This window comes from Protopterus annectens, chromosome 14.part0 (genome assembly GCF_019279795.1).
Source record: "Protopterus annectens isolate FY-2018-M chromosome 14.part0, PAN1.0, whole genome shotgun sequence".
Taxonomy (NCBI): Eukaryota; Metazoa; Chordata; order Ceratodontiformes; family Protopteridae; genus Protopterus; species Protopterus annectens.
Window position 1 is genome coordinate 992,244,862 of NC_056748.1, and position 27,981 is coordinate 992,272,842.

Sequence of the window (27,981 nt, forward strand, 5' to 3'; positions counted from 1 at the left end):
ATACCAGCGGTAAGAGAGAGTAGAAGGACTTGGATAGATATGGTGGATGGAACAGAATAAAGATGAGTGAGTAGCCATGATATGGACAGGCAGAAAGATCATGCGGGCTAAGTCAGCTGGAAGTAAAATTTGACTTTCCCGGATATTTGAGATCAGTATTAGCAGGAAAAGAACATCAGAAGTGTTGCTGTCAGGAGGAATAGCTTAGGATCAAAATGCAGTAGACATACCTCAGAAACCCAGGCAAAACTATAGCAACGACAGACAGAGAGGTGGACAAGAGCAGTAATGGTGAGCACAGTCTGCATCATAAGGAACATCAGGTGCAAACATCATAAGGAACATCAAGTGCAAACATCATAAGAAACATCAGGTGCAAACATAATAAGGAACATCAGGTGCAAACATCATAAGGAACATCACGTGAGAAGTGGTCAAGTGGCAGCGAGAAGTATCCAGTGACTGTGGCAGGCAGGGCCAGTCAGGAAAAGAGCAAATGTTGTATGAATGGCAGGTGAGGCCCATATGCTGACATTGGGGAACTAATTGTTTATTCACTCGAGAAAGGAGAGACATGATGTTGGGAATGGTACTGTTTAAGAGGCACGGTAGAAGAGGGGAGAGAGCTTCAGGCAGATGGTCTCTCTAATCTTAAATTTCTATACAGAATCAAGAATAAAATGTGCTTTGCAGAAGATGAATGAAAATCCACAGTGTGGGCCACTAGGCAGATGTGCCGCTAAAGCACAGGTACTACAGAGTGTGCTTGGGGGACTGACATTTTAAACAGAACTTGATCAAACTGTACAGGTTGTGGCATTAACTTGTTTATTGAGATCTCTAACTACAGCACTTCTGCAACTGAACTTTCCCCTAGAGGTTCAGTTTTTAAATTCAGTTTATGTAGTCATTCCCACTGTTCAGTAACCTCAGCTATAAACAAGAACTTTTTTCTAAGATCATCACACAGATATTTGCACTTGTTTGCAATCTTTGCATTATCTTGCAGATATTTGGGCAGATTTAGGATCCAGATTTGTCTCTGTAATAAAATCCTGTGTTAGTCTGTTACTGGATAAAAATATGTCAATTCACTGCTGGTATTCAATCACAGACAGGATAAAACGGAAAAGGTGGCATTTGTGTTAGAATCCTGTGCTTTGTGCCATTGAATTGTTAATGAAAGGTAATCTCAGGATTTTTTCTGGTATTGAAAATTAAACAATGTACCCCAATACCTATTAAAAGAAACAAATGGCAACTGATTAGGGAACAAATGAATGTGGGAACATTTTTTGCCATTCAAAGACTGACTGATCTGTTGTGTAGAATATTTGAAGAAGAATTTCACTGACCAGTATAATAAGGAAGGCCTTGTCCATTTGAATTTCAGATACATCAGCTGTTCTCCCATAAGAAAACAAAGTAGATAAATTGGATTTTAAAAGGTAGCAGCTCAAAGGCATTCTTAGATCCTACAGCCTACATCTGCTCCCTATTTTCCTGCAGGTTAACAAACTGCTTGTAAATTTTATGGATACATATCCATAGATTTCATTAGGATCCCAGTAATAAGTCACGTCTGGTATTTTAATGGTTCTTCTGATATTATTGATTTATGTAAGTTTGATAATTATGTTCCTCATTGCTGTGGGGTAAATGCAAGCCTATATACGTTGAATCAGACAGCTTGCAATGTAATTCCTGGTTGTAGACTGTTTTGATTAAAACCACAACTACTTTGCTTTTCTCTGCATGGTCCACAGTGAGATCAGTTGTTTATGCTAAGATTTTAAATGCTTTCTTTTTGGTTTTGCTTACATTCTGATACCATTTATGTGGCATTACATTTTCTAGCATGGTGCCAGTGTCTCTTGCATTGTTGAGAGTAATGATGCTCAAATTGCAAAGCTAGTTTGATGTTTGCTTTGTGGAAATTTCAATGATCTCTGCAGTTCCATGCCCTCATAATTACTTCCAGATGGAAGACATTTTTCTTTATTGCAATATACTTCAAAACTTGAGTAGCAGTAACATTAATAGTAGTGCACTACAGAATTCTGGTGATGGACTGTAAGTGGCGATGAAAGTCATTCTTTTTTCCTGAAATTCAGTGTTGCTTTCCAGCACTGGCAAAATGGTGTAATAATTATGTCCTTTCTCTTGTCTTGTTTAGGTTGCTATATCCCTTTGGAATTACTTCCTCTGTCCTCCTTTCATGTAAATTTCCTCCATTCTTAATGTGCACAGCTCTCTTGTTTGTGTTTTAATATTGCAAAGGCACGAGGCTTTATGTAATTTTAAATGCAGTCTGTTAGTTTTCTAGAAATGAGCTATAACTGCAGACTTTGCATTTTTGGATCATAAGTTTGTTCTTTCATTATGTTACATGAACACAAGTGGAGATACGATTCCAAAATTCTTGAAGATCCTTGTTTTAGACTACTTATCACAGTAATCATTTTAATGACAAACAATCTAACCCAAATCTCGGTATTTGACATATTTATAACAAATATAATATATTTGGTTTTCCATCTGCGTAAATATTGCACATCATAAGACAATAATGTATAAAACACTAGCATATTTAACATTTAAATTATTCTTCAAGCAATGCAGATCACTGTTCTTCAGAAAAGCTGATAGAAGCACTGTAGATAACGATTCTTCAGAAAAGCTGATATTCATTGTTACTGCATTCATTTTAACATATTTTATTCAGATTTTAACCATTGCTAACATTTTTTTGGTTTGAAACAAATGTCTTTTGATAGATAATATTAATTTCTAATATAAAGAGTTAGACCAATACATTATAAGCAGTTCTCTGACTATTCATGGTAAACGGTTGTTCATATAATGAAAGTAATTTGTAATACCAGGTAATCTGAACAGCATATAAAAACTGCCACCATATCAGAGTCATTGACACCCTATCAGAAAGAAACTTCGTAATCATTTCACTTAGTACCTTTGGGTAACAGAAACAGATATTTTGGGGGCTGGATGCATGGGGAGATCAGCAAGTCTCAGACTCCATGTGAGATAGTGTGTCAGTTTACTATGATATATTCTGGGTAATGTATCACCAGTCATTAGCAAACTGACAGAGGTGTAGGTCTATATTAGCCATCAATACAAGCCACTGCTTTTTACAGTTACTTTTTCATATGCAGTGTCTGTTTTCAGATATCAACAACTGATATACTCTGTGGGATCTTTCCTTGTACTATATGAAAGACTTTGATAGTAGGTAATATTAATTAAGGGAAACATGCTATAATACTTTAATGATCTGTATCTTTTTTTGGAAGAGTCTTATTCTTTAAATGCCTTGATTTAACTGAAGGTAGCCTTGAAAAACAGCTTCCATATAAAAAAGTCAGTTTAACATTTATGATAATACACTTGTGAATGTATATGAACAGAAGTATGAGTTATGTTCTTTTTTTCATCAAGTAACTTCCTTCCTAGGCAATTTTTCATAAAGAATAAATGCATACTAAGCCATACTTACATCTGTATATGAGAAATGCAAGAACAGCACAGTTTGCTAAGCCAATAAAATTATATTTCAAGTCAGCTATATTGAATGATGCAAACTGCTGTAATTAAAGCTATGTTTTATGCAAGCCCTATCACAAAAAAAATATAGAGCTGATCACTATCATTTTAACCCTAGCCTCTGAAGCCAGTTTTAAAAATGTAGATATTTTCACAACAATAACTTAACTTACTCCACCCAAACTGATATAATCTCCAGTATTGTTGCTATAAGACATAGGTAGCTGTACCAATATTCATTGAGTTTGACACTGATTAATCTTTTCTTGGCTATCATAAGTCATGTTTTTTTATAATTGTGTTTGGTATTTTACTTCATGTTGTGGCCTAAACCTGCTTTAATTTTGTTAACAATCTCATTAATATGAAAATATGAATGCTACAATATAGCCTTCCCTTTTCGTCACTTAAGTCTTTGTACAATACTAAGATCCTTCACCCCACACACAAGAAAATGTGTTGTTTTATTATATTACCAGATAGGGGACAGAATCACCGTTCAACCCTGCAATATGTGAATTGGTTACTAGTCACAGTCAGAAATACCCTTTAATTAAATTTCTCTGAGCTCTTTTACTGTGGACACTGTACCCTGTCAGTGCACAACACATAATTACTCCCCTCAGGTCAAATAACAATGACCCTTCAATGCTGGCCGTGCCAGGAAGGGTGTGATGAGCGGGTAGGCAAATCAGGAGTGAACTTGTAGGGGACCTGAGCCTTTAGAAACACTTTGTCATTTTACACAGCTGCCATTAAGCAATTGCCAACACTTGTAGACAGCTTATAACCTCTCAGTCTGTCTTTTTTTAAGGCACCTATTGTTACCTTCACTGAAAGAAGTGGGGAGGGCACCGAATGTTTGTGATTCCAAGGGTGCCAAATTCCAGTTCTACAGCTTTGGACTCCCTTTAGCAAAGCTCTGAGTGAAGGATCATTTAGGAAAGTGGCAACTGCAGTATTGGCTGAAAGGATGCACACAAAGTTTTAAAAAATTTTAAGAAAAAGCCCTACTAGACCTAGAACCTGCAGCAGTCCTAGGTTTGATTTTTGTAACCTCCCTTTAACTGCTGTGTGACTTTGAGCAAGTGTTTGATTCCCACAGACTCCATTTCCTTGCTCTGTAACATAGAGCAAGTCACTTAACCAGGTGTTGCTCTCAGATAACCCCTGAAAAGGTATATGTGCCTAGTAGACCTACCTGGTCAACAAATTCAATTATTGTTATTATAAATGCATAATTTTTAGGCAGGAACTATTGAACTATCCTGGAAAAGAATCCAAATGTACCACCTTCATTGACAAAGTACAGTTTCCTTAATATGCAAACAGCAGTAGAGTGAACTGTGTAATGTTCATATTGATGACACTATTAAATGAGGGGACTGCATTCTGCATTCTTCATAGGTCATTCAGTTTGTGTGACCCCCATCCTTGTTTGTAAATAGTTTGTAACCTTGCAAGTAGTTTGTACCTTGCAGATGCTTTGTTCTCTGCTTGCTATTTATATCTGTAACATAGACCAGTAGTTATCACTGTCAGATCATGGCTGAAAAGATCATGATCATGATCAGGTCATGGCTGAAAAGAGCCGTTTAATTAATTAACAAAGTTAGGCAAATAAACTGTAGCATTAGACAAATCCTCTCCTCATCTGAACCTGTGCTCTATACTCTAAAACCAAGTGAATGAAGTTACATTTTAATTGTTGCAAGGTTCACCTCTTTGTCAAAAAAAAAAACTGTCTTCTATGCTACATGAAGCTAACATCTTTAGATCATTTGCAACCCTAAGCGTTTGTTCCAGTGCTGCTGTCTTTTACATGCCTACAAGAACATTCACTTAAAGACACACACACACACACACACACACACACACACACACACACACACACACACACACACACACACACACACACACACAAAGAGTTTTGCATTGTAAGAACTCATAAAACAGAAGTATACTTTACGAGAATCATATTTGGAATATTATAATCTGAAATCTAATTGTTAGTTTGTATTTTTTTTCTGGATACTATTCAACTATTGTGTCTTATTGGCATGTTTTAAGCTTCCTTAATATACTTATTTTTGCCTATGTGGTACTTCATGCCAGTGACAGTTTTAAATATTATGAAATGTAAGGGCAACCACAGAGTATTATTTATTTGGTACTTGTGATGAGTTGATATTTTTGCTTGAGATAAAATAGCAGAAACACTGCAGTATTTTATCCTGTACTTCAATACTGATCCTGTTACTCCCAATATAAAAAACAGCCAGTAAAAATTTAAATATTACTGACACGTCAGCTTTTCATAGTACCTAACAAGTACAGTAGGAAAGAAATGTGCTGTAGTTATTGAAACACTTTAGTAGCTTTGATCTTTTATACCTACATTTTAATATGGTTAGAGAATTCTCTCTCCCATGGTAACCTATTAATTATTTAAAGTCACAGCTTATCCAGATAAATATTAGTTAAAATAAAACACAGAATTCCATGTTAAACGAAGTTGCATCTCCACCAGGACACCTTGGTTAAACTCATTTATAAACTGGGTAAAGCTAGACTTTCACCAAGCTTTCTGTTAACTTTCCATATTAGTTGAAGAAATAAAAGTGTTAAAGGGCCATGGCATAATTTCCCCACTGATAAAATTCTAGTTAGTATATTTAAGTGAAGGCAATCATACTGGTAATCAGGAGTTCACAAATTCATAATCTGATAAACCATGTCCTTGAGCTGATTTCTACTGAGACAAATAAAAAAAGCAAGTCTTGTGTAACATTCCTTTGCAAATAATGCAGAAAAGCAGTGCAACAGATGCATCAGCAGGAACAGACAAATGAAGAACTTAAGAGGAAGCTAGCATTTTTGCATGTTTTAATTCAACTTAGTTGCCTGTCCTATTTAACCTTTTTTATAACATCTTCACTATTGTTAAGCTGTGTATGGTGAACATCCTTATTAACATTCATCTGTATGCTGCTGATAACAACATATATTGAGTCTTGCATCCACAAAGAAATTAAAAATACTTAGCAGGTCTTGTCTATCCAGAGGAAGAAACAGTGAATTAGCCCTTGCTGTGTTATGTTATTTTATTACAAATGGTTTTCTATTCATAACTTACAGGTAGGAACCCTGTACATGTACTGTTTTGTTCTGTGTGTCTTTCTCTTTCTATAGCAGTGCAGTGAATTCCAGTTTCTTATAGACAAACAATCCATAATAAAGCAATAACTCACCCAATTAGCTAAGAAAGCGTGACTGCTTTCCCCCATCTGTTTTATTACCATTGTAACTCATTTACTTTGCTTAACATGCACTGGATGATTAAACACAAAACTTGTGTCTATTCCCAGTAGATTTGTTGTGTATAGGACTGCAGTTCATGTTCTCAAGCCCACGGATCAAGCTCTTAAGTACGAAAGATTTTCACTTTGTCTTCTGTGGGTTTGGCTTAGGTTCAAGGCAAGCTCTTCAGAACCCCAGTCCTGTAATTAGTCTGTTCTCATAGACACAACAAAGACAAGCTCCGCTTAAATTTGCTGACAATAACTATGTCACAATACAACTATTCTTTTGCCCCTGAAAAGATAAACAAAAATTAGATTTTTAAATTAGAATGTGCTTACAGAGGGGGCCTATATTTTTTTTTGCATAGGAGCACATAAAATATGATCAACCAGTCTTTGGTAAGTTGCAAATAAAACAATAAAATATTTTTTATGCAATACTGTCATCATATTAACACGGAGACAGGAGTGCAGGTCAAAAGTAATTTGCCTCTAATTGTTTTACCTTTTTTTTCTTTTTTTGAAAAGAGGAATGCTATACATCATCAAGTAATTCATATGAAAGTATTTTTTATATTTCATTACATTATTCTTTGCAATTCTAGCCAGCACACTAAATTTGTATAATTTATATTTGCTTTGTAGTACACTTGCTTGTGGTGTCATGCATAGGTATGAAAAATGAGGATTTAGGTGGTATTAAGGTCTACTTAAAGATGAAGGGGATGGGAACTGAAGAGGGTGTGTTAGAACTGGGGAGCTTGTGGTCTTTCCAAAGTTCCTGCCAGATAGCATTTGCATGAATATTTGTATGGATATGGCAAGTTAGCAAAGGTCTGTTGATAATTGATTACTGCCTCGGAGGTTGAGACAGAACTATTCCATTTGGCCTGGTATGGAAGGAATGCAAATACTTAGCCAGAGGAAGACCTGTAGCTGCAAGACGGATCCTCAGTGAGTATGGAATGTAGTGCTTAGAGAACTTTAAATCTGCTGTATTGAGAAGGTAAACTTAAACTAGGCAGAAGGGAGGGAGACAGGGCAGGCCTAGCTCTGTTAGTAATGATACATTCCCCAGCTATGGACAGCATTTTGGAGTAATGAGCTACTAAGACCTATTTATTAGATTAGGGAAGAAACTAATAAGATAGAGGGGGAACTGTTTGGATGAAGGTACTAAGTAATGTCAGAAAGATAGAGCCTGAGCTAATGATAGTGGAGACTGTGTGGTGAATGTCTCTGAGTAGGCTGTTCAGGATGGAAACAGAGGAAATAAACTTGCTCTGGTAGTGTGCTTATGTAAGAAAGGGCATCAGCTGGTTTCTGGAGAAGGAAAATTAAAATGCTGGGTATATTTACAGAACATGATTCAAAAGGTCTGTAGTATGACTGCTTGAGAATGAAAGTTCCATGCTGACTGCATACTTTCCAAAAGCTTTTGCATTTGTTGAAACCTATGGATAGGAGGTTTTGTGTAGAAGATGAGAAAAGTATTAAGAGAGAAGGAATTTCATATGCCACAGTTAGTGTCAGTTGCGCAACAGATAACACACTCACCTTTTGTGTAGAAGGCTGTGTGTTCTATTCCCGTACCAAGTATATTGATTACTGAGGGCTCTGTACTCTTGATTGTTTCATTGGTGGTAGCTAAGGTAGATGTAAAAGATCCCCTTAGTACCTACTGAAAAGAGTAAAAGTCCTTTATTTAACCCAACATAAAACAGCATTTACATTTTATATATTTATAAAATGTACATATTTACAGGAACACATATACACATTTCTGCCTTTTTTACTATTTATCCTTTTTCTTACACTGTCCTCACTGTTGTTTTTCCACACTTGATCCCCGCTCCTCCTTAATCTGATTTTTCACAATAAATATATATATATATATATATATATATATATATATATATATATATATATATATATATCAAAATCCATTTCCCATTAAGCAAAATTTCATTCAGTCTTTCATTCCAAATAACCCATATTACATAAAATAAATTCTTGTCTACCCTTTTCACATATTTTGTTTCTTATTCTTATAATATGCATACTAATCATATTCACATCACCACTCTTTTATATTTCACAAAATGGCCTGTTCAGCTTTCTTTTTGTATGGTGTATTCCTCTTTACTGGTAACATATTTATTACCAGTCTACATAGGAAATCCTGGCACACCACTTTTTCCTTGGCTTTAATCTCTTCTTCTGGTAAATTTTCCTATAAATTTACACAATAATATTATTTTATCACATTATTATACATCCTTCTGTCTTTCTCTATATCAGCTGCTTCACTTCCTAATTTCCATATCCCATAATTCTAATGTTTGCAGTCTTTCTTCACCTGTCAGGATTCTCTGAAAGCACTCCAAAATAATTGTTTTTCCTTCTTTTTAGGTTTAGTTAAAACAATGAGTAAAAAGCTCACATACGAAAAACAATTGGTTAAAAACACAAAAAGAAAAATTGAGCAAAGCTAGAATTTTCACTGTGTGATACCTTAAACCTCTTGAATCAGAGGCAACATGGGATATATGCAAATTACCATTTAAGGATATAAGGTGTTTCAGCTAAATGGCATTTCTGAATGTCCATGACTTTTAGGTTTTAAGTCTTTTTATGGACAATTTCAGGTCAATAAAGCCAAACCCGTGTAACTGTGGACATGCATGCTTCTGCCTTCTTATGACATCATCATCACAACATAAGAAAAATGTTTGACTTTTTTGGACACTGGTAGTCAAACATTCCTCTTATGCTGTGCTTTTCCTAGTTAAACCCTGGGGTCTCTCTACAAAACCTAAGCAAAAAAAAAAAAAATAATGAAAGAAAGGTAGGGATGATGTCATAAGAAGACAGAAACATGCATGTCCACAACTACAGGGGTTTGGCTTTATTGGCCTGAAATTGTCCATAAAAAGACTTAAAAGTAAAAGAAAAAAGTCACAGACATTCAGAAATGCCATTTAGCTGAAACACCTGATATCTTTAAATGGTAATTTACATATATACCATGTTGCCTCTGATTCAAGAGGTTTATGGTATCACACAGTGAAAATTCTAGCTTTGCTAGATTTTTCTTTTTGTGTTTTTAACTAATTAGTTTTCCTGTGTGACCTTTTTACTCATTGTTTTAGTTTGTTAAATGGGATATTTTGTAGATACCCTTAGGTATATGGATATCAGTTAGGTATGACTACCTGGTGTTTCCAAAAGTCAAGCATTTCTCTTATGCTGTACTGATGATGTCATAAGACGGCAGAAACATGCATGTTCACAGCTATAGGGGTTTGGCTTTATTGGCCTGAAATTGTCCATAAAAAACTTAAAAGTAAAAGAAAAAAGTCATGGCCTTTCAGAAATGCCATTTAGCTGAAACACCTGATATCCTTAAAGGGTAATTTACATATATCTCTTGTTGCCTCTGATTCACACAGTGGAAATTCTAGCTTTGCTAGATTTTTCTTTTGTGTTCTTTTTATGTTTAGGGGAAATAGTTTTACATTTTTGTTTTCTTAGTTTTATGCTTTCCCCAATTTAATATTTTTCTTGGTTTATAAACAAATAATCATTGATCCTCAGAATCAGATTTTTCACTGACTAGAACTGCAAAAAATAGTAGTGTAAGTCCTTCTCCTGACCTATCTTTCTGCATGCACTCTCTCCCTCATTTTTCCCCTCCATATTTTTTCTTTTTCTATAGTTCTTCTCCTTGTTCGCCATCTAACCCAGCCTGTTGTTGTCCTTACCTTTCCCTTTCATTTTTCATTATTTATTGTTTGCTCTTGACAATCCATCCAAAAGTGTTCCTTTTTTTTACACAACCTCCATTCAGGCACACACCTTCTTGCTGTATGTCCTTTCTCCCCATACTGGTTATGTTGTACATTGTCACAACTCTTAATTAAATGTGAAAAGTCCTCACAAAGGAAATATGATTTAGGCTGGTCAACATATCTAAATGTCCCTGTATGACCATCCACAAAAATAGTACTTGGAAAGTATTTCACCATGTTTTTTCACATTTCAAAACAGCTTCCAACCTCCACCCTCCATTCCATATGTTTCTCTCTAACCTTCATAAAATTATCAACAGTGTCACACAGACCCTGCATGCATTTTTTTTTTCAATAATAAATCTTTATTGTTTTACCAATTGTTCATACAATATTAAACCAAAAAGTAAAACAAATAATACCCAAATAAAGCTTCTAACACCCATACTACAATATATGTACACTATTTACATGAATGCTTCCATCAGTTAAACAAAATCAATAAAGAAAAGAAAGGAACATCTGGCAACTAGAATCAAAAGATCTAATATCATTATAATGGATTGTTATTACTAACTTTCAAATTAAGTATGTATGTCCAGGGGTTAAACTGGATTCAGTACATTAAGCCAATATAATGTTGAAGATTTGTTCCCATACTTTCGGATTATTTATATTTCTTCTATTATCCTTAATTAATAGTTTGTGTGCTAAAATATGTTTCATCGCTAAACTTTTGAAGTTTTCCCATGAAGTTTGAGATGGATAAAGCCAATTTGTAGCTATATAAAGTTTCATTAATAAGAAAATATTTATAAGTATAATCATTTGAGTTCTATCCAAGTTATTAGGAGGGATATGTAAAATCATAAATTCCCAAGAAACTGTAGAATGTTGATAACCCATCTTTTGTAGTTGAAATTTTAAGGAGTTCCAAAGTTTATATATACATTTACAGCTCCAGAACATGTGTAAGAGGTCCGCCGTTTGATCCTTACAGTATGGACATTTAGGCGAGTTTTTCGAGTTGAATTTATGCAAGCCAAGACGTGTGTAGTAGGCATTATTAAATATCATCAATTGGGTAAATATTAACTTTTGAAGAGAAATTGATTTTATTGTTAAGTTAATTGCTTTTAATATTTTATTTTCTTCTATGAATGGTATTTTTTATTTCCAATATTTTGACATGAGTATTTGATTTTGGTATTTCAGATCTTTTATCAGTTCACTTGTAGAAGTTATAAATTTGGTATCCTGTCCAAGAGTTAACCATAAATTTGAACAATTAGTTAAAGTTTCTTCATTGATTCTGAAGTCTCTGAAGTAATTTATGGAACGATCCTTTAATTGTCTCAGTATTATTAAGTAGGATTTAGGGAGATTCATCCCCTGTAATATATCGTGAATTGAAAGATTAAGATATGGGTACATATCAAATAAAGTTAAATTAACTATAAGTGGATATTTTTTAAGATCTATTAATTGATTATTGATTTTCAAATTCGGGTTCTTATGAAAGGGTTGAAAAATCATCATATGTTGCAAGAGGTTTAATGATTGGAAAATATTTTGTATTAAAATTATGTATACTCCATGTATACTCCACTCCATACAATTTGCTCCATTAAAGGAAATAATTTAAGGGTATCTTTACTTAAAAAAGGTAAAGCTTTAGGATTAATATTCAAACTTACAACATGTTTATGATTCATAACCACCCATTTAGGTGACCATTTACTACTAGATAGCTCATAGTTAGCTATTCTTAAAATTCTATTAGAATTTATTATTAAATAGTATATTTCAAAATTAGGTAAATCTAGGCCTCCTTTGTTTTTCGGAGTCATCAATTTATCATATGATATTCTAGTTTTCCTAGGTTCCCATATAAATTTAACTGATTCTGTATGAATTTGTTTGAAAAATTTCTTAGGGATCAACACTTGAGTGGCTCTAAAGATGTACAAAATTCTGGGTAACACATTCATTTTAATAATTGAAACATTTGCCATTGTTGGTAATTTCAGATTATTCCATCTTCTTAAGTCAGACAATATATGATCCCAAAGTAACTTAACATTATTCACATAGAAATCTCTGTTATCTGTGGAAAAGACAACACCCAAATATTTTATTTTATTCTCAGATTTAACTTGTCCTACCAGTGGTAAAAGAGAAAAGGGTTTTGGCATTTTTAAAGAAAATAAGTAGTTTTTTTTAAGGTTTATCTTGCAGTTTGATATCTCTGCAAAATCATCCACTGCTTTTAATATTTTTTTAGTATCTGAAACTGGAGTCGTACAATAAATGTTGAGATCATCAGCAAAAGCAGCCATAGATATTTTAGTACCATAAATTATTGGAGCATTGTGGTATATATTTTGTTTAATATGTAAAAATAGTGGTTCTAAATATAGATTAAATAATATAGGAGATAAAGGACAGCCCTGACGAGTTCCATTTTTAATTTGTATCCTTTTAGAAAAAATTTTATTGATATATAAAGTTGTATAAGGGTTATTATATAATATTTGTAATGTTAAAATAAATTCTTGAGGTATATTAAAATATGGTAAAACATCAAACAAAAATTTCAAGTTAACTCTATCAAATGCTTTTTGTGCATCAATAATGAGAGCATAAACATTAACATTTTTTTGACATGCATAAGAGATTAATGTATGGAGTGCTAAAGTATTGTGAGTAGTTTGTCTGGCATTTATAAATCTGGCTTGTTCATTAGATATTATTAAATCTATTACCTTCTTCAATCTATTAGGTAAAATAGATGTCAGAATTTTCATATCAATATTTAAAAGAGAGATAGGCCTATAGTTATCTGGATTTTGAAGATCTGTATTTTCTTTAGGTATAAGAATTGTTCTGGATGCATTAAAGTGAGGGTCATTAATTTTATTGTTAATTATATAATTAAATATATGTGGAAGTGCTTTGCCAAAGCTACCACAAAATGTTTTATAAAACTCTGCGGTCAAACCATCCGGTCCTGGTGCTTTATGAGATTTCAACTTTTTAATTGTATCTATTATTTCCCCAGAGGAAATTTGCTTAATTAAGTCTATTTTGGAGTTATCATCTATTTTCGGAAAAATAATTTTTCGTAAAAAATCATTATTAGTCCTGTTTGTGAGAGATTCCTGTTGATCACCATAGATTTGGAAATATATCACTTCAAAGATACTCATAATATCTTCAGATTTTGTATATCTATTATTTTTGAACTGTATTTCAGGGATTTGAGAAGGTATTTTCAATTGATTAATGATTCTAGCTAATGCCCTTGATGGCGGTTGAATATGGTTAGCATATCTTACCAACAATTTATGTTCATGGAATGACAACCTACTATTTTGGATCAAAAAGAGCTCCTTTTGACATTTTAATAGTTCTTTTTCTGTTTGTTGGTTATATTTCCTAATTAAATCCTGATCTCATGTCTTAATTTTAGTTTCCAGTCTTTGTAGATCTCTAGTTTGTATTCTTTTATAATAGGTAGCTTTTTGAAGAAAGATCCTTCTTATTTGTGCTTTGGTTGTCGCCCATTCAACATCGGGTAAATGTTGGTATTTGGATAAACTAGCTAATAGAAGATCAAGATCAGCTTGAGTTTCCTGAATTATATCTTCTTTATTTAATAAATTTGGATTTAGGGTCCAATTGTACCCTCTGTGTGGTAAGCTATTTTAAGGTCTTTATTAAAATTTAAAGTAATTTTAGAATGATCTGATAAGTAACGAGCTTGTACAGAGACACAAAGATCTAAATTAATTAGTATTTTTGAGATCAAGAAAAAATCTATTCTAGACCACATTTTGTGACAAGTTGAATAGAATGTAAAGTTATTTGTATTAAACTGATTGTCTGCGTATTTAAAAGGATCATATAATTTAAAGTCAACTTTAAGTTCACTTAAAGCTATTACTGCTTGATTATTGAATGACCTATGTGTACTTGATTTATCCAATTTAGGATCTTGATACGCATTCCAGTTCCCTCCTATGATTATGTAATAATTATTATATTGATTTAAAATGAAATAAAGTGATGCTATACAAAACTGTTGATTGTTACATGGTGCATATATATTGAGAAGTAAAATAGGTTTGTCATAAAGATTGGATGAAAGAATCACGTAGCACCATCTTCCCTCTTTATCTATTTTAGAATTTTTTCTTGGTATTGTTTTTTTATAACTATCGCAACCCCCACACTATTAGTTTTACCTTCCAAGGCTATAACCTCTCTGATCCATTTCTTTTCCTTAATAACTGCCCACTGATCATTAGTCAAATGAGTTTCATGAAGTAAGGTAAAACATGCCCTAGCTTACAAAAATAAATGAAGAAACAATTTCCTCTTTTTCAAGTTCTGGAGCCCTTTCGTTTTCCATGAGTCTATTTCCCACATAGTACGATCTTTAAATTAATTAAATGTACTTTAAGTTGGACAAAACATGATACATTCAAATATAATTTCAAAAGGTATATTCTCTGGAAGCATTCTTGAAATCCCATCCCACACCAGTGCCTACCCACTAAACCCCTGGACCAGGACATACATAGATTTTTCACACTGTTAAACATTGTACGGATGACCAGATGGCTTAGTGGTTAAGGTCTTCGCCTCCAATGCACAAGGTACAAGGTTTGATCCTGACCTCCGAGTAATGCCTGTTTGGAGTTTGCATGTTCTCTCTGTGTCTCCATGGGGTTTCTCCCATGTTCGAAAAACATGCTGAGTGTTTCCATCTCAAACTCACCAATGAATGGAGCTGTGGGCAGTAGCACAGACTCTACATGGTGCCCAATGGGGGGAAGAGTTTGTAAAAAGACCATCTGCTTTGGGCATCTGCTGTGGTGTGCAGTATCCTCAAGATAGGAGAACAAGGATCACAAACTGCATGCCGTGGCAGGGCTAGCCACTCAACGGTGTAAAATATGGCTCTAGGTGATTTGGTCATGTTGACGGTCACCAAAAAATGGGCATGGATAGTTACCGGTGATAAGTGGGTTGAGAACCCGGCCTACTCTCTGACCCACGCCAGGGACCCATGCTAATGATGGGAGGGGCATATGTGCCCCTATTGGCCAGTGTGTGCCCGCCATAAAAAGCCCAGCAGCCCTGGGTCAATAGGCTACTGGCTGGCTGGTGTCTAGTTGCCCAGCCTGGGTTACCTGGGATAGCTCTGATGAGTGAAAGCTGGACATAAAACCAACCAACCTGCCAAACATGAACTAAGAATCACTACGCTTAATGTAGGTTCACTGACAGGATGCAGCTTAGAAGTGGATGACATGATGATACGGAGGAGGCTGGACATCCTATGTATCCAAGAGACGAGATGGAAGGGCAGTGCAACAAAGCCACTTGGCTTGGGATCCAGACTCTACTACTCAGGTGGTGGACAGGCTAGAAATGGTGTAGGAATTGTGGTGAGACAGAGGCTTCAGAAGTCAGTGAGGGATATCATCAGAATTAATGACAGACTCATGGAAATCAGACTCCAGTGTAATGATAGGACAGTATTCATAATCTCAGCCTATGCCCCACAGCAGGGTTGTGATAGTGAGGAAAAGAGTGCATTCAGACAGCAGTTGCAGGACCTACTAGATAAAGCAGGACAACATGAATTGGTGTTTATAATGGGTGACTAAAATGCACATATCGGGACAGACAGAACAGGATATGAGGACTGCCTGGGTCCACATGGGTGGAGCAATAGGAATAACGAAGGAGAAGCCATTCTAGACTTCTGTCTGGCAAATGGCTTGATAGTAGCCAACACATGGTTCAGAAAGAGAGACAGTCACAAGATCACATACAAGAGTAGCCAACATGCAACTCAGGTAGACTTCCTCCTAGTAAGGAAAAGGCACTGGGGTAGAATCCATGATTGCAAAGTCATCCCCAGTGAAACAGTCGGTTCACAGCATAAACCAGTAGTTGCCACAATCAGCTGCAAGCAGTGGTCAGAGAAGGCTCTAAGGTCAACAGAGACCAGGCTGAAGACCTGAAAGTTGACTGGAGAGAAAGTACAGCAGTTCAAGGAATTACTCAGGGCTCTAGCACCACAAGAAGAGGAGGAAATAGGTAGAGTTGAAGAAGAGTGGCAGTGCCTAAAAACAGCATGTGTTAGGACTACAGAAAAGATATGTGGCTGAGCCAGGTATGGAAATAAGGTACATAAGGAAAGCTGGTGGTGGAATGCAGAAGTGCAGGAAGTAATCAAAAGAAAGAAGGAGTGCAGGAAGAAGTGGGAGATTGAAAAGACTGACCAAGCTAGGAAGGACTACTGGTTGGCTAACAAAGAAACTAAGAAAGAAGTTGAAATAGCAAAGAACAGGGCATCAGAGGCACTCTATCAGCTTCTGGAAAGTGACTCAGTAAGGGACACAAAGAAACTATACCAGGTTGCAAGGCAAAGACAGAAAGATAAAGAATATAGTCAGACACCCTTCATAAGGGATTCTAGCAACAACCTGCTTACCAGCCCACAGGACATCAAAGGCAGATGGAAGGAGTATTTCCAGCAGCTTTTGAATGAAGAAACCCCCACAGAAGCGGTACTGCCCCAGAAACAGCCTACAATGAGAGTAGAAGAGGAGCCCAGCTTAGAAGAAGTAAGAGCAGCACTAAGGAAAATGAAGTCAGGGAAAGCAGCAGGCTCAGATGAGGTCACAGCAGATATGATAAAGATGTTGGGTGAGCTAGGGGAGAAATGGCTCCTGAGGGTACTAATTGCAGTGTGGAGAGAAAGGCGTATTCCAGATGACTGGAGAATAAGCATACTCGTGCCAGTGTACAAGAACAAAGGGGATATCCACAACTGTGGACAGTACAGAGGCATCAAATTCCTACCACATTGCATGAAAGTTCTGGAGAGGGTGATTGATAAATGGATACACAGAATAGTAGAATGTAAGATGGGAGATGAACAGTTTGGATTCAGATCAGGATGCAGCACAATTGACCCGATGTTTGCATTGAGACAGATACTTGAGAAGAAACTAGAGAAGAGGAGAGAGTCAAACTGGGCTTTCCTAGACTTGGAGAAAGCATATGACAAGGTCCCAAGAAAGCTGATCTGGGCAGTACTGCAGTGGTTTGAAGTCCCAGAAACATTGGTAGAATTAGTACAGGCTATGTACAAGGACCCAGTGACTCAAGTATGAACAGTGTTTGGCCTCACTGAGGGGTTCCCAGTGGGAGTGGGTGTACGCCAGGGTTCAGCTCTGAGCCCACTGCTGTTCATACTGGTAATGGACTACATCAGCAAACAGGTTGGAGGGGTCAGAGCAACAAAGCTGCTGTATGCAGACGATGTGGCAGTACAGGCAGACTCTGATCTAGAACTTCAGCAAAGGATAGGAGAATGGGATGCAAATCTGAAGGCACATGGGATGAAACTAAGCACAGATAAGACAGTGGTAATGGCAGCAGATTGGGGAAATCAGAAGAAGCTGAGAATAGAGATAGATGGGAAGATAGTGGAACAGGTAAACAGCTTCAAGTATCTGGGAGGGGTGGTTGAGGAGAAGGGTAGTCTGAATGAAGAGGTCAAAGCTAGAATCAGAGGGGCTGCAGCCAACTGGCATAGAGTATCAGGTGTAGTATATGACAGAAGAATGCCAAAGAAGCTGAAAAGTAAGGTGTACAAAACAGTGGTGTGACCAGTACTACTGTATGGTACAGAAACCTGGGCAGTAAAGGCAGAACAGTTGAAGAAGCTAGAGGTGATGGAAATGAAGTGCCTGAGAAAGGTGGTAGGATGCACACTGCGGGACAGGCAAAGAAATGAGGACATAAGAGCAGAAGCCAAAGTAGCTCCAATTGCAGAAAAGATCAAAGAAAACAGATTACGATGGTATGGGCACATGTGTAGAAAAGCAGAAGACAATCTGGTGAGGGAGATTTGGGACAGACAGGAAGAAGGTAAGAGGAAGTGAGGGTGTCCAGCAAAGAGGTGGATGGATTGTGTGAAAGAAGATCTGCGACAGTCAGGCATGAGTGTTGAAGAAGGCAGGAGAGTGGCACTGAATCGAGAGAGTTGGCGACAGTTAATACGATACCCCGACCCCATGTAAATGGGAAAAAGGGGATGATGATGATGATGAAACATTGTACGGATTAATAACATTACTGAATATATGTTCTTTAGATTAAAATATATAACATCTATCTAGTACAACTAAATCTACAAAGTCTAATCTATACATTCCCTATTAAACACTGCTAAACATCTACATCTCTTGTTCTATCAATTTAGATAAATATGTCAAGGAAAAAGGTCTTAACAACATATACTAGTCTTGTCATTCCTCTCCAATAAATTTCAAATATCTATCGAATGTTAATAATTTGTTGTGTCTCACTAAGAATATTCTGGAAGTAATAAAACTGATAAGTTTATGTAATATATAAGAAACATAGCTTAAGAGTATATAAAAGTCAATATTTAAACCTCCTGAAATCAAATATGAGACACTAAGCAGTGTTAAGAATTACAGTAATTAACTTGTAGACAATCTATAATTTATAGTAACACTTAAGAGAAAAACAAAGAAAAAATAAATAAATAACCACATCGGTGTCATATTAAAATCCTATGTTGTTTACCTATTCCAGATTTAATCTGAGACCACTAATATCTATAAATAAATTGAGGGCTGGAACTTCCCTTTATCGTAATTATATAGTTGCATGACAACTAAATAATATAGCAACCATAGTTATCAGTAATCCCAGTATAGTAGTTAATTGTATATAAACCATTTCTATACCAAAATTCGGTAAACCAGCTTATATGCCTAAACTGTCATTCTATCTTGTATGTATTAATAACCTAATTTAAAATTAGCCTGATAACTTGTCAAACTCTTACAATATTGGTTATCCAACAGAGCAGCACCTCGCAGATGCTTCTGCGTATGTTAGGACGTATTGCCAGCAGCTGATAGGTCATCGTACATCTAATCAACAATTACTACAAAAACGCCTATTATTTAGTTGTTCTATTGGCCTTTAATGATGTAAAACCCGCTATATCTACAACACCTTTTGTTCAACTTACATTATTCAATAAATGTTACTAAAACCTCTGATAATCAGTTATTCAACAACTGAAAACACCTTTTATTCAGGTGTCATTATTTAGTAAATATTACAGAAAGAAAAATCATCCAGCGAAGCCCAACACTGCTAGAGCACCTCACTTTTTTTTTTTTTTTTTTACTTGCAGTATTAGTGCACAACAGCAGTGTTGGATTGTAGTACATTGAGTTATTTTAGAACTTCAGCATGCAGTGAAATATTTCTAGTAATAAAAGATGCCCCGATTTATATAATTCCCATTTACTAAGGTGATCCATATTCTAAAAAGAAGTTTTACATCTTACTTTATTGGTACACTTGCATTTTAATGTAATCTTTCAGGTTATCAGTTCAAAACTGCAAAGTAACATTTTTTAACATCTAATTTACTACAAGAAAACAAGTAATTGTTCTATGGATAAATGTCATCCTTTTTGTTATATAGACTGATGATGAAATTTCTGGAACTATTAATTTCAATTGTTAAGTCACAAAAAGTCTATGTCCCAATATGTATAAAAGACCACATTTCTTGAACTTTAATACCCAGAGCAGTTATCAGTGACTCATACATAATATCTGTCCATTACAGTGTTATCTTCTCTTCTTTCTTCTTCTTCTTCTTCTTCTTTCGGCTTTTCCCGGTTAGGGGTCGCCACAGTGGATCACATGTCCGCTCATGATTGGCAGTGGAGTTTTACAGTGTCGAGTTGCTAGCCCGGCGCCCAACCTTCCACAGAAGGCACACACACACTCACACCTAGGGCCAATTTAGAGTGTCCAATCCACTTACAGCATATCTTTGGGATGTGGGAGGAAATCGGAGCACCCGGAGGAAACCCACACGACCACAGGGAGGACATGCAGACTCCGCACAGAAGGCACCCCAGCCGAGGATCGAACCAGGGAACCTCTTGCTGTGAGGCGACAATGCTTCTCTTCTTTATAAAAACAATTTTACTTAACAGTTTGTTGCTGCTCTCCTTTTTGCCAGCTGTCACTGCTGTATATGTTTTAGTTGCTACATTATCTGCAGCTGCAAAACCAGACATCTTTTCAGTTTGTTGCTACTTCCCTCTTTTACTTCCTGTCACTGCTGCTACATCACCCTGTTACTTCTGACATCATCACCCTGTCACTTCGGACATCATCACCCTGTTACTGCTGACATTATCATCCTCAGAAATTCCAAGAAAGCTACTTGTCGTCTCACTCCATGAAATAACAGAACTGCCATCTGGATCATCCTGCTCGATTTTTTTTTTAACAGAACATCATCTGCACCACTTTAACAGTCTTGCTTCCTTCCATCTCCTTTGAGACAGCTAAACGCTGTTCATTTTTATCATCCACCATGCAAGAATCTTTGTTTGCATTCTGATGCTCCATACTGAACACATTTTCCCAGAATTCTCACTTTCCACCTCTAAACATTCCTTAGCATTTGTATCCTTGTCCATGCTGCTGCTTTCCTTAGGGCCCTTCTTTGCTGCTGTAGAAGCCCTTTGGCCCCATCTGCCATATCCAAAGAGTTGGGAAAGTTCCCCAATGCCCTGCCCAAATTTCTCCTAGTAGTATAAACAACACCTCAAGTCAACCCCTGAAAAGAGGCCATTTGCTTATTGATGCTTAGCTGGTCAGCAAAGGATAACTAAATAAAATAAATATGCTGGGAGAGAACTTGGGGGGACCCAGTGTCATTGTGGGTGCATGCTTTAGTCTCATTGGAAGCTCTTCAGCATGATCATCTGAATCACAGGATGATGATCTCATGGGGATTCAGGATCTGGCTCAGAATAGTCATGAAACCCCAGGCATAAGATGCCGAATTGTGATAAGATATGATTTAGGATGGAAATAATGTTTAAGAGAAGAACAGTGAAAGGGGGTGGCTGGTAGCATGAGAAACGTATCTAAAAAACAAAATAGGTGAAATACTGTGTCTGAATCTGAAAGGCTCAAAGGAAGATACATCTGTTGAAAGACTATTTAGACAAAGGTCAAACGTATGTGTACAGAAGCATGTAGGGAAGGAAGATTTTCTTTCCTGAGGAACTAAGAAGGATGGTAATGAAAAATAATATAGCATTTAGTAGGCTAAGAAGGTGAGACTGGTTAATAAGGATGGAGACTACGACTTAGTTAAAACTGCAATAGTTAGTAAGTTTGTAGTAGAGAGAGCAATCTCGTATAAGACATCTTGAACAGAAAGAACGTTGTTTGAATAAAGTAAGTGAAAGCTATTCATGTTCCATTGACATTACACTGTCAGGAATAGATAGCTGGAAGGTCAGTGGGATGCCAGGTCAAGAGAAGATTTAAGGACAGGTTGTTCTGCTTAGAAAAGGAGTGAGAATGTGGATAGGCTACTAGATGGGAAGTGAAGTTGCAATGATCAGGAAGAATGCTGAAAGGAGGTCTAAGGACTATGTGCAGGAGAATAATGTTGATGGAGGAGCTTGAGATGAAAAGGGGATGAAGGGACCAGTGAAGTAAATCAGTGCAGACAATGAATTGCTGGAACAGAAAAGCAGAAAGTCACTCAGTGCAAAAGAAAACCGAGTAGTATGAAAGTTGGTGACTGAAATTGTAAGAGTATTGATGATTATTGAGCATGCTAGACTATATGTATTGTGCACTGTGAATGTGCTAAATGTCTTCTTCTTCTTTTGGCTGTTCACATTAAATGTATATGTACTGTATGATTTCTATTGTATTCTATATTTCTGATCAGTAATATATCTGATAACAGTATTGATCCAATCATCAAACCCCTCTGATCAAGTTAACCTAGCTAAATGTCTTGGTTATTGAGTACTGCCAAGTCCTAGTCACAGAGATTTTTTTAACTTGTATTTATTTATTCATTTATTTATTTATTTATTTATTTATTTAATTAATTAATTAATTTATTTATTTATCCATTTTGCTAAATCCCAAATACTGCAAGCACAGAGAAGAGGAAATATTTGGTATTATCTTATATAATATGTCTACCCTTTTTATTTTTGTGTGATCATGAAGTTAGTTTATATAAGTAGTGAAAGTGTGGTGGGATACCTCTTGCAAAAATGCTTATTTATGTTTTTTTTTAATTATAATTTATTTTATTTATTTATTGACATTTGTTAACCAGGTTAGTCCAACTGGGCTTGTGGCCCATTTTCAGTGGAGACTCAAGGAGAAAAGCTCCAATAAATAGAACAGAATACAGAAAAAGTCACAACTTTGCAATCAAAAAAATGTAACAGCAGTCTGTTATACAAAAGAGTTAAACAATAGAATAGCAATGCATACAGACAATAATATTTTTTGCAGTGAAACAAATATATTTACATATATACAAGACGAGTTTTGACCAACAGTATTAATTTAGTATCTTTAGTGTATGACCATAATAAAGAAGTACTTGGATGCGAAGGGGAGGGAGAAAGAGAGGTATAGTAGAGTGGCACTTAGAGTGGGGCTTGGCAAGGGCAAGTTCTGAAGTTAATTAGGTGAAGTTTGAGTTTTTCTTTAAAGTGTGATGGGTGGATGATGGAACATATGTCTAAAGGAAGTTTGTTCCAAGCTTGGGCAATGGAATGTTTATATAGGTGTTTGCCTACAGATTTTTTGGGGTGGTAAATGTGCAGTAGTTGCTGGTTAGAGGTACGGAGAGTCCGAGGTGGGCTATAGGTGAGATGAATGAAGAGAGAGCAGGACAGGATGATGGCTTATGTAGAATGAAGTGTAGCATCTGAAGTTGAGATGGTAGTAGAAGTTGGGGGAGTTCAAGCCACGGGAGTGAGTTTAGGGCAAGGCAGTGATATGAATTATAAGGAGAGTTTGTGACAAACCTAGCTATTTTATGGTAAGTTTGTTGGAGTTTGTTTAAGGTTGTAGTCTGGATGTTAGTGAGCACTGGAGCAGCATATAGGAGGGAGGGGAGGAGCAGGGCTTGAGCAAGGGAGAGTCTAGCATTTGAGGTGAGACATTTTTTATTGCGATACTGTAAACCTAGTTTCTGGTGTGTCTTTTTTATACATTGGAGCAAGTGAAGATTGAATTTGAGTTCATCATCAATGATGACTTTGAGGAGTTTTGTATGAGCTTCGAGTTGGATTATTGTCTTGTTAGAGGATGTAATAGCAAAGGTGGATTTGTGATGTGTGAGAGACCAGGAAAGAAAGAGTAAGAGTTTAGTCTTTTTGGGTCTGAGAATGAGTAGATTGCTGGACTGCCACTGTTCAGTGGATAGAAATGCATGTTGAGTTAGAGTGTGAATTTCAGAAATATTGTCAGAGGTGGATATGAGGGTTGAGTCATCCACATATTGGATGAGAGAGGAATCTTTGCAAGATGTGTAGAGATTGTTGGTAAAGATCTTGAATAGGAGGGGACACAGGATGGACCCTTGTGGTACACCGGTATGGACAGGTATAAATGGAGAAGTAGAGGAGAGCCGTTTGACAGATTGCTGCTTGCAGGATAAGTATCTGGAGAACCAGGCAAGGGAGGAAGAAGATAAATTTAGATTTGCAAGTTTGGATAGCAGTAGAGAATGGGAGACAGTATTGAAGGCTTTGGAAAGGTCAAGAAAGAGACAAAATACAAGTTTGTTGTTATCTAGGGCCTTGGCAATGGTATGTATGAAGGATAAGAGAGCTGTGGTTGTGATATGGTTAGGATAGAAACCATGCTGAGTAGGAGTGAGTAGGTTGTTTTGGAGGAGATGGTTGAGAAGCTGTGTGTGTGTATACATTTTTCTAGGATCTCAGAGGGGGGTAGGATGGCTATGGATTGGCAGTTAGAAGGGTCTGTAGAGTTTCCATCTTTATTCAGGGGAATAGTGAAAAAGGATTTCCATAGGGTAGGGACAGTGGATTCCTGAACTGATCTATTGATTAAGATAGATACTGGATAGGCTATTGAGTCAGCAGCAAGTTTGAGGAAGGTAGGAGGTAGCTTATCAGTGGAGGGAGAGCAGGGTTTAAGCTTATGAAGAAGAGATCTGATGAAGGAAGTAGCGACTGGGTGTAAAGAGTATAGATTATTGCTTGGAGGGTTTGGAGGTGGGCAGAGAAGAAGTGATATAGTTAGTAGGTAGGATTGTTTGGATGGTGTCAATAAAGTTTTTATTGAGGAATATAGCAGTTTCTAGAGGGGATGTGTTAGGGTAAGGGCAGGGTGTTGACGGGCAGCCAGGAGAAAGAATTTTGTTTAGAGATGACCAGAACTTTCGAGGGTTTGATTTACTATTGAGCTGAGTTGAGTTATAGAAGGACCTTTTGTCGTTATTTGTTTGTTTTTTTGTAAGAATCTGTGATTTGTGTAATAGAGGTAGTTCCTTAGTTTTAATCCAGACTTTCCAAGTACTATCTCTTGTATGCATAAGGGACCTGGTTTCTTTGGATAGCCAGGGTGCATGATTGGATTTTATTCTAATTTTCCTAGAGGGAGCGAGGGAATTTAGGGTAGTCAGGAAAATGCTATTAAACATGTTGACAGCATCATTGAGAGGGATTTGTCTAAGGATGAACCAGTTGGTACTAGACAGAATGGAGTTGAACTGAGCTATATTAAAGTTAGAGAGTTTATGATAATCCCTGTAAAGGTAGGGTTTGGGAGGTTGGGCAGTGTATCTTAGGACAGACGTAGGAAGGTGGTCACTAAAGCAATCTGGTAAGGTAGTGGGGTTGTGGTAGTGGTGAGGGGAGTTAGTGAGTATCCAGTCTATTATGGAGCTGGTAGATGAGTTTTAATGGTGACAGGTAGGGGAAGATATCAGTTGATGGAAACCATGTAGATTGATACTGAGTTGTGGAGAGTCACTTTTAAGTTTGGATCAGTCTATGTTGACATCTCCCAAGATGATGGTTTCATAGGGTATATTGTTGGAGAACCAGTTTAGGATATTCTCTAAGAGGGACAAATTATTCCCAGGAGGGATGTAGATGGAATCTATAGCCAATTTCTTGTGAGCATTAAGGTGACAGTTAATGATGATGAGTTCAGCTGGGAGGAAGTTAGGATGGCTGTGGGGAAAGGTGATAGGTTGAGGCTATTAGAGTGGAGTATGGCTACATCACCTCTTTTTTCGGATTCTGTCAGTGCGATAGATATTATAGCCTGGTGGGAGAATTTCATTATCAGTGATGTGTGCTTAAGCCAAGTTTCAGATAAGGACAGGATGTGAGGAGTTGTATGAGCTATCCAGGTATGGAACTCAATGATTTTATTAGGTGCTTGGGTAAGGATGAGTTTATTGTGTGAGGCTGGTTACGGGTGTTTGGAGAGGTAGGGGAGGTAGAAAGCAAGTAAGGTGTGTCAGTGTGTTGAGAGGGAGAGGGGCCAGGGTTGGGGTGGATGTCCCCAGATATGAGTAAGTTATTATTGGGAAGAGAGAGTATGGTATTATAAAAATGAAGTTTGTTGCAGCTTGAGTTTTGGTTTGTAGGTAGGTGGAATGATTAGACGTCTAGGTAGTTTATGAAGACAGGAAGTGGAGAGGTTGACCTGGGTTGGGAGATATTAGAGTAGGATCTTGTTGAATGAGTATCGTAGGTGTTGGAGGTGGGAGAGCAGAACAGGAGAAATGAAAGTTTTGAGTGATAAGAGGTGAGTAGAGAGGAGGAGGAGGAGGAGTATGGTGGCATTGATAAGGTGTTGCATATTTGGATGATGGTAGAGGGGTTGTGGGTAAGATATAATAGTTCAGGGGTGGAAGTGATGTATTTTTAGTTGGATAGGAAGTTGTTTGTCAGTGGTGATGCAGAAGAAAGTGATGTATTTTAAAGTTTGACAGGAAATGATTTGTTAGTGGAAGATGGGGAAGGAAGGGGAGGGAGAGGATAGTATAAAGGAAACTGTAATGGGGTGTGTGGGAATGGGGTAGGGTAGGGGAGCAAAGTGAGGCCAAGCATAGCGAGGGCGAGCGGAGTGGGGCTACACCCACAAGTTGGAAACAGCCAAGAAAAAAACAATCAGGCATTTCCAGGGTAAGTACACTTAAGGAATTAATGAAAGTCCTATGGCAGGTAGCTAGCAATAAAAAAATGCAGGCAGTAGAGAATAGTGGAGCTGGAGGTACTCCATGTAGGTCAGAGGATAAGAAGAGGGACAGGTAGAAAGTGAAATAGAGTATAGATTTAGGGAAAAGAAGGGCCAGCAGTTAGACAACAAATCAGGAAAAAGGGTAGGAGACAAAGGGAAAGAAAAACAGAGTGAGGGGTCAGGGACAGAGGTGGCAGAGAGATAGATAGTTCATAACAGTTATAGATGGAGGGCAGTGAGTACTGGTGGTAAAGGGAGGCCGCACAGCAACTTAACACTAGTCACACATTAAGAACGTAGTATTGGGTTCCTTGTAGTTTTTCTTGGGACTTGAGATAGATGATGGTCAGGAAGGCAGGAACTCTTGGCTGGACATAATCAGAACAGGTGGTCTCACAGTGGGCAGCGCTGTTTGAAATCACAGCTGAATAACTATTGTGTTCCTTGTAATTTTTCTTGGGACTTGAGATGGACTCAGGAAGGCAGGAACTCTTGGCTGGATGTGGAACTAAGTGGAAATTCCTTAAGATTCCAAGAGTAGGATATGTTATTTCTTACACTTATTTCACTGAACTGCACTTCTGAAATGCTTATAATTGTGCTATACAGTTAATCTACTACATTTTGCACTGTTATAAAGCTTTTTTTACTGTTGCATTTATGTACTGTTTTATACTGTTTTAACTGTATTTTTCATTGCTAGATACTGTTTCATTACTCTAATTGCATGTTTACTGAATTACTTAACTGTATACTGCTTTTTTCATACTGAGAGTTGTATTTCCTGTTTGTGAGTGCTCTATCTGAGCTTTTCCTGTGCATTTTTGATTTTTTGAGGAGGTTTCTGTGTTCTAATCTAGTCTGTGCATTTTTGATTTTTTGAGGTTTCTGTGTTCTAATCTAGTCTGTTTACAATTAAAAGCATTCTCTAGAGTCTGCTTGCTCCTTGATCTGTTTTAAAACTTTCATTTAGTGGCTATAGCTAGGAACTGTAATAGTTTAATATTTGGTGGCTTTGCAGTTGGCCGCCCATACTGTATATTTGATCTGTGACACTCCTCCCAGACTGGTGTCATTAGTTCATTCAATCTAATAGAGAACATTTGTGAAGGCCAACCCACTCAGATTATTAACCTTGAATTAACTTCTTTTCCAGCTTTCTCCATTTCCAC